The sequence below is a fragment of the Gouania willdenowi genome, chromosome 7 (assembly GCF_900634775.1).
Source record: "Gouania willdenowi chromosome 7, fGouWil2.1, whole genome shotgun sequence".
In the NCBI taxonomy this organism is placed as follows: Eukaryota; Metazoa; Chordata; class Actinopteri; order Blenniiformes; family Gobiesocidae; genus Gouania; species Gouania willdenowi.
The window spans coordinates 23,078,226-23,093,980 of NC_041050.1; positions in this window are offsets into that span (position 1 = coordinate 23,078,226).

The following is a 15,755-nucleotide window of genomic DNA, read 5'->3' on the forward strand; positions in this document are numbered from 1 at the left end:
GTAGATTTGCTGGGCATCGCTGAGGTTTTTCCTTTAAGTACAACTATTACAGTGCCCGTCGGAAGTATGCATTCATATAGTGGGCGCTTAAGGAGAGTTGTCAATTACGGGCATAATAACAACATACTCTGTAGCATTATTAAGGGGTATATTTGCAGGTGCAAAGTAAAATAACGTGTGCAATTTCCCTGGTTTAATTCTATGAGACATGGGTATGATGAATGTGTTGGTTTTTTTTACTCATTCTTATATTTTTTGTTTTATTTATTGTTTGTTTTTACCATTGTAGTGTTATTCTATGGAGTCATTTTGTGTTTATTTTTATTATTTTTTTTGATGTAGTTCTGTTGTCATTTTAGTGTATTTTTGTATAAATATTTAGTTTTGTGTATATTAAGTCATTTTCATATTTTTGTTGTTGTTTGGTGTATTTTTCTGTAATATATATTTTTTGGAGTCATTTTGAGTGTTTTTGGAGCATTTTGTATATTTTTGTGCATTTCTGTTGTTGTTTTGTGTAGTTCCTGTATAAATGTAGTGGCAGGTGTGTCGTGAGAGAAACTGCAGTAATCAGGTGACCTTCACTATGTTGCAACATGTAAACACTTAGATCTGACTCAGAGCGTAACACTACAGTCAATAACACCCTATGGACGGGTGTCGTGACACAGACTGTAACCGAACTAAATCGTGGTCTGTTATTCACGCAACACTCACATAACTGCACGCATGTCACGTAGATGGTGATCGATAGTGAAGCCCACCTGATCGATGTGTGTGTGTGTGTGTGTGTGTGTGTGAGAGAGAGAGAGAGAGAGACAGACTCTCTACCTGAGACTCTAATCACGCGCCGCGAAAAAATGTGCCGCTTTCAACACAGCAGCCATTGCCGTCAATAACTTCCGGGTGAGGTCTGTCCGGTCTAAATAGCGAACGGTCAAACTAACATGAAAATAAACGTTTCGAAATGTCATCACCAAATGAATAACAGTAAAGAAGTATTTTTCCTCAAAATAGAAGTCCACGGGTGCTGTGAAATAGATATAGATGGTGCGCTAGCGCCCCCTCACACCCTGAGGTCAAAAGTTGAATAGGTTTCATTTCGGGGCCGTCCAGAAGTGAAATAAAATTAAAATAAACATTTTGAAATGACCAAATTACTCCAAAATAACAGATACACACACTCGGGGTATTTGGAACCCGTCGACCGAGTTTCAGGTCCAAGTCGCACCGCGTCGGGGAGATATTTGTTCCACACACACACACACACGCACACACACACACACACACACACACACACACACACACACACACACACTAAAAAAACACAGAATATACAAGAACCACAGTACAGATAGAAAGAGAAAAAACCATGTTGGAAAAAAAGAGGGAAAAAAACGAATTATGTTGTGTTAACAGTTGAAATACAAAAATGTTTTCAACATGATCACCAATAGATATATATGGAAATTGCCGCATCAGGTTTTGTTGAAGAGGAAATGCAGCATCAGCCAGGAGCACATGTGGTACAGCGATTATAGTTCCTTGAAGGTTGGCTCCTACGTTTTAAAAGACGAGTCGACCACCTTCGCTGTCTTTTCCATCTCAGTATTAACAAACGACAACAATTTTCCTCTTCTTTGAGGAGAAATAGGAGAAGTAGACGCAGTCTCGCCGTCATGTTGTAAACAACGGCTACTTCTTCTACTGTACTTTTGTACCGTGGTTGGCGTGTGTTTGTAACACATTGCCCCCTGCAGTTTGGTAGCGGAAGCCGCTCAAAGTTTAAATGCAACATGCGTTGTTTCGTGCAATTCCGTGCGTCTCATTTCCGCGCAGCACGTCAATGCGTCAAGCAAGAAACAGCCTACACACACACACACACGCACACACACACACACACACACACACACACACACACACACACACACACACACACACACACACACACACACACACAGTGAACAAAATTGGGGAGTTACATACCATCTCAGACAGCGTCTGACTTCTAGAAACACTTTCGTTCTGAAAGCACTTCGACGAGTCGGTGCTTGTTGTGATGAATTGTCAAGACCAGTGTTGTGCTAGTTACTGAAAAAAAGTAACTAGTTATTGTTACTAGTTACTTCATTAACAAAGTAACTCATTTACTATTTTGATTACTTACACCAAAAAGTAATGCGTTACTGGAAAAAGTAACTTTTGAGTTACTTATTTATTTTGAGTCATTTGTGTCCGTACAGCTTCATATTAGTGCTGTAGTGAGTAATATAATAATCCACTGTTGATCAACTGCTATAAAACAATCATAAATGATGTGCATATAAAGCACAAAACAGCTGCTCCAAAATTAAAACAGTAATTTTTAAGCCTTAGCACAGTAATGTAAAGTAAGCTGTGCATATTCCAGGTGCACATTCTGCTGTTGAAAATGCTTATGAAAATAAATGTGGAAAAACAAATTCACAGCATTTTTCTCAGCTACACAATGCTAAACATATCAGGCTAATGAGCTGCTGTTAGCATTGACTCAGCAGCAGCGAGAGGCTGCATATTTACAACAACATGCCGTGCAATAGTTTGGCTGACCTGTCCCTGGATAACAGTCACAGTCCGTTAAAATCCAGTCACAGCGTTAGCTTAGCTTCACTGATGTATCTTTTGGAGACGAAAATAATGTGCATATTTCCACTCTGAGAAGCTCGTCCTGCTCTCGCATTGACTCGCCATGATTGGCGCATGTGATGTAAACAGAAACACGCTGACAATGCTTCTTCTTCTACTGTTTTACCGTGTTTGGCACGGCATCCCGCAAAAATATGTAGCGCCACTGTAAACAGGCGCTACATAGGATTACTATTGCAACAACACATCATCAGTAGGGTAAAACTAACCTGTCTCACGACGGACTTTGCAGCTAGCAAAGTAACGGACAAACGCACCATATTGTAATGGTAATGACGTTATTTCTTTAGAAATATATTGAGTTACAGTACTAGTTACTGTCAAAAGTGACATTGGTGCGGTAACGCGTTACCAGCCAACACTGGTCAAGACCCGCCTTACGATGGTTCTGATTGGCTTATTTATTGTGTGATGCCTGTCGTGGTTGGTTAGATTTAGGCACAAGGAGAAATGGATTGGTTATCAGTCAATCATTTACTCGAGCTACGGCAAGCCATGAGGACCAAAGTTCATTATCATGAAAAAAATAAAGAGTACTGAATGGGGAAATATAAGCGTGAAAAATGTCAAGTGTGGCATGTGGTGTGAGAATGCGTCAAATTGCGTGACTGTCACACTCAAAGCGTGAGGCTTGGCAGCTCTGCAACTAGTTAACTAGTCGAAAGCAGAGGGGTATTCCATAAAGCGGGTTATGTTCAAACTCTGAGTATGTTCAGGCTCAAATGAGGGAGACTGAGTATCCCATTCCTAAACGTGAGGTATGTTATGGCAATGTTATGGCAACAGGTATTATCAAAAAAACCCTGGGTTTTGATGCAGAGTTAGACATAAAAAACTTTATTGACTACTGCGTCACAACAGGCAAACAGAAGACAGAGAGACACTCTGTGCAGGAATATCAAACAGTGCCATCTATAGGTGAAATTACCACACTACAACACTCCCACTTAATTTTACACTGGTATTTGAAATCATTCAAATAATAATACAGAGCCAATGCTCTCCTTTGCTCACACACCAAAAAAAAAAAAAAACTTTTGTCATTGTGGCTTATAATTTTTTTTAAACCAAAAAAAACTTTAACATTCACATTTACCTTCAGGAAAACAATTTTGTTTACAGGGATTTTTTCCTGGAACTCTTTTACAATTACAATCACTTTTAAGAACATTTTTGTTTACAGCTATTTCACTGGATCTCTTTTAACAATTTTTCTTTTTTCCCTTTTATTACTTTGACCAGGCAGCGTTCGGCGTTCACCTGTCAAGCACAACCTCTTAAGAAGAAAAAAGACCACTCGCTTCTCTCAGTTTTTCAAACCTCTGTTTAGCCAAAGGCTTTGTCAAGATATCCGCTTTCATGTCATTTGTTGGACATTAACATAGCTCTATTTGTTCATTCTGTACACATTCACGGATGTAGTGGTAGCGAATGTCTATGTGTTTAGTTCTGGAGTGATCAACCGGATTCTTTGCGATTGCGATGGCTCCTTGGTTGTCTTCCATGATCACTGTGGGTGTGGCCTCCATTCCAAGATCACACAGTAAACGTCTCAGCTACCTTCTTGAGCAGCTTGACTGAGTGCGACATACTCAGCCTCAGCTGTTGAAAGTGCAACTGTTGCCTGCTTCTTGTTGAGCCAGCTCACGGCTCCTCCGTTTAGTAGGAACATGTTGCCTGTTGTCGATCATCCTGATCTCCAGCCCAGTCAGCATCTGAGAATTTGATCAAAGCTCCAATCTCTGACCGCTCATACTTCAGTACAAAGTTCACTGTCCCCTTTAAGTATCTGAATATCCTCTTCACAGCAGTCAGATGTGTAGCATTGGGATTTGCATTGAACTTTGATACAGCACTCACAGCTTGAGCTATGTCTGGTCGTGTGGCCATTGCAGCATACAGCAGACTTCCAACCATTGACTGATATTCTTGTTGCTGTACTGCCATATTTTTCAGTTTTACATTGACATCAGCAGGAGTTGCTACAGGATTTGCATTGTTCATTCCAAATTTTTTCAGAATGGCTTCTATATAATGCTTCTGATGGAGCAAGACACATTTATTTTCTTTGTCTTGAACCACTGAGATGCCCAGGATATAGGACAGCTCACCCATGTCTTTCATCTTGTAGTGCTCCTTGAGAGCAGTTTTCAGCTCTTTCATGCTCTCAGTTGACTCTGTAATCAAAATGAGATCATCCACGTAAACTGCGAGTATTTCAAGCTCTTTTCAAGCGAGTATTTCAAGCTCTTTTCTTGTTCTCACAAATACACAGTGCTTTGTTTGAAGTCTGTGAAAGCTTTGCTCCAGCAACGAGAAGACTGCTTCAGTCCATAGATTGATTTTTTTAGTTTACATACCAGATGTTCTTGCCCTGGTTTGATGTATCCCTCTGGCTGCTCCATGAAGATTTCTTCTTTTAGATGTCCATTGTGTTCTGCTAACTCTAATCAAACTTGTTGTCATTGATATTTTAGCCTTGAAAACACTTGTTTTAATTTTTTACCGTAGAGTTAAACGTACGAAGGTTAAGTAAAAAGCAATCTCGCCTCTTATAGGCAGTGTAATCTCCTTAAAAACTTCCTTTTGTCCTTAGCTTAGCTTAGCTTAAATTTAGCACCTATGGCTTCTCTCTCCTCCCCTCCGCTCTCCTGCCCGGTGTGTCAGATGTTTAGTTACTCCTCGTCCACCTTTAGGGACAATGGTAGTTGCATAAAGTGTAGCGTACTGTTAGATATGGAGGCGAGGATCAACAATCTGGAGAAGCGGTTCCGCACCCCTGATACCAAAACCAAAGCTAGCAAGCAGGACCTAGCCGGTGCGGACCGTGCTAGCTCTAGCTTAGCCTCCCCCCCGGCCAGCAATGAGTGGGTTACTGTCCGTGGTAAGCATAGTCGAAGTTCAAAAAGCCGCTCGGGACACCACCATGTTCACGTCTCAAACAGGTTCTCCCCCCTCCGTGAGGACAACACACTCACCGGGGAACAAACTCTGATAATTGGCGACTCCATAGTGAGAAACGTGAAGCTAGCGAAGTCAGCGGGCAACGTGAGGTGCATCCCAGGGGCCAGAGCGGGCGACATAGAATCAAATCTAAAGTTGCTGGCAAAGAGTAATCGTAAGTTTGATAGGATAGTCCTCCATGTCGGCACTAATGACTCCCGACGTCGTCAGTCGGAAGCAACCAAAGTGAACATTGAATCAGTTTTTGCTTATGCTAAAACAATGTCGGACTCCGTAATTTTCTCTGGTCCCTTACCAAATCTGACCAGTGATGACATGTATAGCCGCATGTCATCATTTAACCGCTGGCTATCGAGGTGGTGTCCAGAAAACGAGGTGGGCTTCATTGATAATTGGAGATCCTTCTGGGGAAAACCGAACCTGATAGGAAGAGATGGAATCCATCCTACTTTGGAGGGAGCATCTCTACTATCAGAAAACATGGCACAGTCACTGTTATGACATCTCATGAATGAGACCATGTTACAGAGGCGGAGTCCTCCACGCCCCTCTGCGCTTGCCTTAGGACAGTTTCCCTCCCATTGCTATTATGATAGCTGTGTTCATCGCCATGGCAACTGTTGTGATGGTGGTGAATATTATTTTATGGAGACGGTGTCTGTCCCCCGACCCATATTTCACAATGATTTTAACATAAAATCAAATAAAAGAGCTATCAATTATAAAAATCTGAAAAAAATTAAAATCTCAAATCTAGAAACACCAAAACATAAAACCATTAGATGTGCTCTATTAAATATTAGATCACTGAGATCCAAATCTCTACTAATAAATGACCTTATCTCAGAAAATAACTTTGATTTATTCTGTTTAACTGAAACATGGCTGTATCAAGATGAATATGTTAGTTTAAATGAAGCCACTCCTCCCAGTCATTTAAATACTCATATGCCACGAGACATAGGCCGTGGAGGTGGTGTAGCAGCTATTTATCATTCCTCTCTCCTAATCTATCCTAAACCAAAGGCCAATTACACTTCCTTTGAAAGCCTGGTTCTAAATTTATCTCATACCAAATCAAAAACCTGCCAGCCAGTCTTATTTGCGATAATTTACCGTCCTCCAGGCCCTTATTCTGAATTTCTATCAGAATTCTCTGAGTTTATATCAAACTTAGTCCTCAGTTCTGATAAAATACTGATAGTAGGAGATTTTAATATCTATGTGGACAAAGATAGTGATAGCCTGAGCTCAGCCTTTATGTCCCTAATAGACTCAGTTGGCTTTTTTCAAACTATTAATGAAGCTACTCATCGTTTAAATCATACTCTTGATCTTGTTCTAACATATGGCCTTGATATTAATGAACTAAAAGTCTACCCTGAAAATCCTCTGCTATCAGATCACTTTTTAATATCTTTTAACATCATCCTAGAGGATCTCGCACTGTGCAATAAAATAGTTACGAGTAGAAATCTGTCCAATAGTGCTGTGGCTAAATTTAAAGAGGCCATTCCTGCTGCCTTAAACTCAGTGCACCATCCAATAAATAACTATGATATTAATTATAACCCCTCTCAACTGGATTTGCTTGTCGATAGCTCTGCTAGTCTACTAAAATCCACCTTGGACTCAATTGCCCCATTGAGGGAAAAAACTATTAAACGTCAGAGGAAAGCTCCGTGGTTTAGCTCTGAAACTCACACACTCAAACAAACAACCCGTAAATTAGAGAGAATGTGGCGCTCCAATAAAACAGAGGAGTCACGAATACTCTGGCAAGAAAGTCATAGTAAATACATGACAGCCTTACGACATAGTCGATCTACATACTATTCCTCACTAATTGAAGAAAATAAAAATAATCCGAGCTACATTTTCAGCACTGTAGCCAGGCTAACACAAAGTTAGAGCTCTATTGAGCCTATGATTCCTCTAGCCCTCAGCTGTGAGGACTTTATGACATTTTTTAACGATAAAATTCATAAGATTAGAGATAAAATTAGCCACTCCCTGCCTTCACCGGGGCCTGCTGTACCATTAAATGTAAATAGGCCTAACCTAAACTGTTTCACACATATCAGACTTCAGGAACTTAACTCTATTATTTCATCCTCCAAACCATCGACCTGCCTTTCAGATCCGATCCCAACTAAGCTGTTTAAAGAAGTTGTTCCCCTGGTCTGCCCATCTTTGCTGGAGACAATAAATATATCCCTATCAATAGGCTACGTGCCACAGTCCTTTAAAGTAGCTGTAATCAAACCCCTTCTCAAAAAACCTACTCTTGATTCCAGCACTTTAGCAAACTACAGGCCTATATCTAATCTTCCTTTTATTTCAAAGATTCTTGAGAAAGTTGTGGCGGCTCAGCTCTGTGAATTTCTTCAAAACAACAGCCTGTTCGAGGACTTCCAGTCAGGTTTTAGAGCTCAACACAGCACAGAGACTGCTTTAGTTAAAGTAACTAATGATCTACCTGGGCTTCAGATGAAGGACGACTCTCAGTGCTGGTTTTATTAGATCTTAGTGCAGCTTTTGACACTATAGATCACTATATTCTACTAGAGAGATTAGGTAGGTACCAGTTTGTACACGTGAATAATAGGTCTTCTGTGTACACTAAAGTAAGCTACGGGGTTCCTCAGGGCTCTGTGCTAGGTCCAATCCTCTTCTGTATCTATATGCTCCCCCTTGGTAATGTTATGAGAAAATACTCTGTTAACTTTCACTGCTATGCTGATGATACCCAACTGTATGTATCAATGAAGCCAGGTGAGACAAATCAGCTATCTAAACTTGAGGCCTGTCTAAAGGACATTAGGGCCTGGATGGACCAAAATTTTCTTCTTCTCAACTCAGACAAGACTGAGGTCATTGTACTGGGCCCACGACACCTTACAGAAACCTATGCTAGCCTAACTGCCCTAGATGGCATTACTCTGGCACGAAGCACAACTGTTAGAAACCTTGGGGTTCTATTTGATCAGGATTTATCCTTCAACTCTCACATAAAACAAACTTCAAGAACTGCCTTCTTTCATCTCCGTAACATTGCTAAAATCAGATCTATCCTGTCTCAGGGCGACGCCGAAAAACTAGTCCATGCTTTTGTTACCTCTAGACTGGATTATTGTAATTCTCTTTTAGCAGGCTGCCCGAGCAAGTCGCTTAAGACATTTCAGCTGGTTCAAAATGCTGCCGCACGTGTACTGACTAAAACTAGGAGAAGAGATCACATTACTCCTGTATTAGCCTCTCTGCATTGGCTTCCCATAAAATATAGAATAGAATTCAAGATTCTTCTTCTCACTTATAAAGCCCTAAATGGACAGGCACCAGCCTATCTCAAGGAGCTTGTAGTGCCATACAATCCCCCCAGAACACTACGCTCTCAAAATGCTGGACTACTCGTTGTTCCATTTGTCTCTAAAAGTAGTATAGGAGGAAGAGCTTTCAGTTATCAGGCCCCACTTCTCTGGAACCATCTACCAACCACGGTTCGGGGGGCAGACACCCTCTCTATCTTTAAGGTTAGGCTCAAAACATTCCTCTTTGGTAAAGCTTTTAGTTAGGAACCAGCTCATAGCTCATAATTAAGATGCAATAGGCATAGACTGCCGGGGGGGGGGGTCTGGCATGCTCGGTTGGAGAGAGGTTGGAGAGGGCGTTAAGAGAGAGGTCATTTAGGCTAGAGAGGGACCGGAGAGGGTCCCATTCCTCTCTCAAACACTCCCTCTACGTATGCTTCTTCCCTTGTGTGTTTGCTCCTGTACTCCTTCTGGCTTTTGTCTTGCAGGTCCGTGGGATCCTTAGTGTGGAGTTACAGAGTCTCAGCAGCTCTGTCTCCACCCTCTCCTCTGCACACACCCAACACAGCATAACGTGGATGGCTGTTCATCATAGGAATGGGATCCACACAAGGTTCCTGCTGCTTAACAGAAGGTTTTCCTTGCCGCCATGATGAATTCATGTTGGGTGTGGGATACATATGTATGTGTATATACGTATATATGCATATGTGTGTATCCATAAAATGAAGAGTCCGTCCTTAAGACTGCTCTACTGTAAAGTGCCTTGAGATACCATTGGTTATGATTTGGCGCTATACAAATAAAGATTGATTGATTGATTGATTGATTGATTGATTGATTGATTGATTGATTGATTGAGGAATGCAGTGACAACATCCATCTGGTGCACATGTAGATTGTTTTGAATAGCAAAGGAAAGTAGTGTATGAATAGAGCTAAATCGTACTACTGGTGAGAAAGTCTCATCATAGTCAGCACCATACAACTGTGAGTAGCCCATGGCGACGAGTCTGCACTTAAATCTTTCCACTCGTCCATCACGATGATGCTTAACTTTAAACACCCATCTTGATCCTACTGCTTTTCTTTCTTTTCTTCCAAATCAGCCGCTTCCTGCCATTTCCTTTTATCAGGACTCATCATTGCTTCTTTCATTGTTAATGGCGCTGTCGTACGACACATATTGGCATGATGATCAACAATAACTATGTCAGCAAACTCATCATATCCAAATCTCCTTGGAAGCTTCCTGGTTCTGCCACTTGTTCTTACAGTGGCATCATTAATGACCTCACCTTGTGTATCACTCTCGGTTTCCATGGTTACCTGGTTGTCTGAGCAGGATACTTCTGATTCCTGACTCATGTCAAAGTCTGACTCGTTGAAAACAACATCACGACGAATTAGAACCCTCCTTTTCCTTTCATCATAAAGGCAATAGCCTTTAACATTGTTTGCATATCCCACAAAACGTATTTTTACAGCCTTTTTGTCCACCTTCCGTCTTTTTTCATCTGGGATTTGCGCATAAGCAGCACATCCAAACACCTTCATGTGACTCATGTCAGGTTTTTTTTCACACCATCTCTCGAAGGGTGTCTCCTTTTTCAGGACAGATGTGGGCAGTCTGTTCTGTATGTAAGCTGTTGTGGCTACAGCCTCTGCCCAGTAGGTCTTTGGCAACTTAGCATGTGAAAACATACTTCTTGCTGCTTCAACTAATGTCCTATTTTTTCTTTCTGCAACACCATTCTGTTGTGGCGAATGAGGTACAGTCATTTCATGCTGGATACCTTGAGCATTCAAATATTCTTGAAACTCCTTTGATGTGTACTCCCCACCATTGTCTGTTCTCAGCCTTTTAACTGTCTGTCCACACTCATTTGTGAATATTTTTTCAAATTCTTTAAATTTGTTCAGCACCTCATTCTTATGTTTCAAGAAATATACTTTGCAGCATCTAGAGTAATCATCAATGAAAGTCACAAAGTATTTTGTTCCACCTATTGATTCAGTCTGCATAGGACCACAGACATCACTATGAATCAACTGCATTCTGTGTTTGGAAGAATTCCTCCAATCGGCTTGTATGGTTTTTTATGCAGCTTGCCTTCCACACATCCTTCACAGAAAGGAACCACTGTTTCTACAGAGAGATCTACTCCATTCACCAGATCTTTGAGTTCCTTCAGCTTGGTGGTGTGACCGAGCCGTTGGTGCCACAGGCTGGCTGCTACCGATGCATTATGACAGACAAGAACACTTTTTTCAACATCCAACTGATACAGTCCATCTGCTCTTTGTGTTCCCATTCCCTGAAGAGCTCCATTTTTTCCACGTGTTTAGCAACGAGACTTCCTGAACTGCACTGTATTTCCTTTCTTGGTAGCTGCTCCCACTGAAAATAGATTCCCGGACAGCTTTGGAACATACAGCACATCATACATTTTGACATTTTTTACATCACTGGTTTTGAATGTCATTTTCATGTAAATGTTTCCTATTCCTAGGGCGTCAACTACTCTGCCGTCACAGAGTTTCACAGACTGCATTTTTTAAAATTCTTGGATCTCTTGAAGAATTTCTTTATTACACGTCATGTGCTTTGATGCGCCCGAATCAATCAACCATTCACTCTGTTGTGATCCGTCAATCAGATTTGCCTCATTAGTGACAAAAGCACTTTCATTTTCTGCATTGTCACACACCATGCTCTTAGCATGGTGTATTTTTCTGCTCCTCCTGACCTGGAGTTATTCTGCAGATTTCCTGGAAACTGCTGATGCACCAGCTGACGTAACAACACTGTAGCTTTCATTAGAATTCACCTGCTTTTGCTCTTCATTTATTAAAGCTTGTTGAACAAACTGCAGTGTCAGACTGTCAATCTTTGTTTCTAGTGCAGTGACAATGGTTGCATAACTTGGTGGTAAACTGCCTAAAAGTGTTACAGTTTGGTCTTCTTCGATTACAGCTCCTATTGCTGATAGCTGATCAGTGAGCGCTTTCATTTTCTTTAAATGTTCATTTAAGTGATCTCCTTCCTTCATTTCACATCGGAAATATTTTTTCTTCAGGAACAGTTTATTTGCTAACGTATCTCTCTCAAAATGAGCTTTCAACGTAGTCCATGCTTCTTTGGGAGACTGGCAGCTTGTTATAAGATACAAATGGGGTGTACTTACATTCAGCACTAGCATAGAGAATGCTCTCTCTCTCAGCTTGTGCATTGGCATTAGCATCTGCGGCTAACATATCCGTCTCCGTTAGCATACCCCATAGCCCTTTAGCTTTCAGCAAGTGCTCCATCTGAAACTTCCATGTCGCCCAGTTCTCCGGTCCGCTCAGCTTGTCTATAAACAGCTTCTCATCCATTGTGCAGTCCCACAACACTGTTTATTCCACACAGCTCTGTGTAAAGACAGCTTTTTTTAGCATCGACCTGGGCCCATAACCTGATGCAGAGTTAGACATAAAAAACTTTGACAACTGCGTCACAACAGACAAACAGAAGACAGAGACACACTCTGTGCAGGAATATCAAACAGTGCCATCTATAGGTGAAATTACCACACTACAACAGGTTTTACCTGGCTCCGCCCACCTGAACACCATTTCTGAACACTTTAATGAACCTTAACACTCTTCTCTGAAACACATTGGTAACATCACACACCATAGGCGTGCTCACGTCATTATTAAAGTTGTGTTGCTTTGTTTTTTGTGCAAACGGTAGTTTTCTTTATAACATTGTGGATGCAGAGCATTAAGTGTAAGACACTGAGAGGTTGATCTATATTAAAACATCTACTGACGTCTGTAGTAAAGTTCCCTCCTGCTCTTGGAAGCGATGGGTCTGGGGTTCGCGTCCCGCTTCAGTGTTTTTTTATGACATTTTTTAGGATGTCGAGATGACTGACGACAATATTACATTAAAAATCAATATAAATGATGCGATATCAAGCGGCAGCCACTGTCTTTATATCCAGTGTAACAGGAGGGCTCTCTATGCAGCCATCCTATGCAGCTGCCACGTCTCCTCAGACACATTTTATTCATATTATTCACCACTCGTCACGCCACTGAAGCAATAAAGTGATGAAGCGACCAAAAAGTGTGACTAATTACGGGTGATTTAAGCCACTCTTGTCACTGAAGACTGAACGCACCTTTAGAACAGGCTCATATTCCTCAAACACCAGCTTATTTCACCCATCTGGGTGAATAAATCACTCTCTTCCGGTTGGTTGCCATGGCTGCTCGAGTAAATCTCTTATCCATTGACGATGGCTTTTTTTTTTATCGCGCCCATGCACGTAAGTAACCCAAGGTTTACACACTCAGGGTTGATTGACCCACTCCATACCAGCTGTAATGGAATCAGATACTCAGAGTTTCCCATCGCTAGGTATGTGTTACCATTGCGGGATATGTTGACCCAGAGTTTATGGATAGACTCAGAGTTTGTTAACCCTCTTTTCTGGAATACCCCTCAGATGTCCGCTAGTATGCGGTTTTGTCCACTACTAGTTTACTAGTGCCAGTATTCCACTATGTTATTACTGAGACCAAAAACACTCCTGCTAGTTTAACTAGTTGACATTGAGGCACTTACTAGTTTACTTGTAAACTGTATGAGGCGTTACTAGTAAACTCGTACAGTAAATCTGTTCTCAATAGTGTGACTAGTTAACATTTTATCATTCACTAGTTTAGTAAACATTTCTGAGCCTCACTAGTTTACTCTTACTAGTTACCTAGAACACTAAAATAATTCTTCACTAGTACAACTAGTTGACATTATGAGTTTAATTAGTAAGACAAATTTTTATTAGTTAACTAGTAAGATGAAGACGTATCAACTAGTTTACTTGTTTAAATCCTTTAAAACAACTAGTTGACTAGTGCGCAATATGTAAATGAAGTGAGTGGGGTTTTAACAAAATCCTGGGTTCTGATTTGTTATTTTGAGAACCTATTGGAAGGCTTAGTCTTCACTTATTCCCCACTCCTCAATCATTTTAGATCCAACTAGTCTACTAGTAAAACAGTACTCATAAAAACAATGCAAGTGCAACTAGTGGACATATATTCTCTTACTACTTTACTAGTGAACATTTAGAGCCTCGCTAGTATGACTCATAAAGCTATCTTCAGTATAACTAGTGAACCTTGCTTTTACTAGTTAACTCAAACAGCATATCCTAAACTAGTAACTAGTAAGGATAAAAATAGTCAAACTAGTTGAACTAGTGGACATCTTGGTCTAATTAGACCTCACCAGTACAGGAAACTGAGCTTTGATATTAAAGATATCTAATATATGCTCATTCGGCTTTCCATACACAGAATAAATCCTTGAAATTAGCGAAATAAAAGGTAATCTAGATTTGTAGCATAGCACAAATTTTGGTGGTATGCTACAAATATGTATGTCTCTAGTTTTGTATGACTAGAAACATACTGTATACACAAAATGGGAACAAAATGAATCCAAAAAACCACACGAAACAACAAACTTAGAGCTTAATATGCATAGTACTCCAAAAAAAACCAAAAAATAAATAAATAAATAAATAAATCAAAAAACACAGAGACATAACTCAAAACAAATATACACAAAAATTTACATGAAAACTTAAAAAAAAAAACAAAAAAAACAAAATGGCAGACATACCAAACAAGAAATATACATAGAATAACGTGTAAAAAAAAAAAAAAAAAAAAAAAAAAACTATACAAAAAGGCACAAAACAACTGAGAAACCTGAAAATCAAATTTACATCATCTCTGAAAAAAAAAAGTTCAAATAATGGGGTTGTCACTCACGCATTCATAAAATTCTTGGGACCCGTTTGCAAAATCCTGGCTCTGTCCAGGCTAACACAGGCTGTATTGAAGACGTTTTGCCCTCTAAACCTTAATCAGAGTCTGAAGATATTCAACACTGAATATTGTGTTTGTAAAACTTGTATGTTTAAAGGAACAAACCCATATATATTTATTTTGTAACCGTCCCAAAAAAACATTTTGGGGGAGTTTCAACTAAGATATTATTCTATATAACTTGTGATCCAGAATAATTTTTTAATACAGTACAGCAAATAATAGAGGATTGAGATAACCTGCATTCAGCTATGTTTATAGGCTTAAGGTATATTACTTTGATAAAATATGTAAAGAATGAAGACTTTATGTGGTAAATGAGGTCATTCTATAACAGTCTGGACATGGTATGACTTTATTTTAACGCGGTACATTTTGTAACTCACCAGTCCATCAAAAAAAGGGAAAATAATCCCAGCATCATGCGTTTGCTTAAACAATGGGATTTATAGATTGCCACACACAGCAGGAATGCACCTTGTTCTTATTTACATGCTTTGAAAATCTTGTCACACGTTCTGCAAAGTGTCTATAAAAAAAGGGGCGGAGCAACATGCACATCACTGACAGTACAGACGCTCTGCAGGAGGTCAGTCCACCGCCTGGAGTCCTGCATGGAACTGTTCAGCTTCAGTGATTGTTGTTGCTTAATAACGGCTCAAGCGGAAAAATAATTCACCAAATGTATAAAGATGAGGGGAATGAATGAGAGCTGTAAATAAAATGTATCCACTTCATAAAAACACTGACACACAAACAAAGAATGACTAGTTCACATTAACAGTGTGTGTCTGCTAATTAATGCTAACTTTTGTTTTTAGCTTCAAAAGTTTCCTTTCCTCCCTCTGAGAAACACATGTAGGACTCACAGTGCCGACGCCATCATCCAGTTTGAGTAGAAAAGCC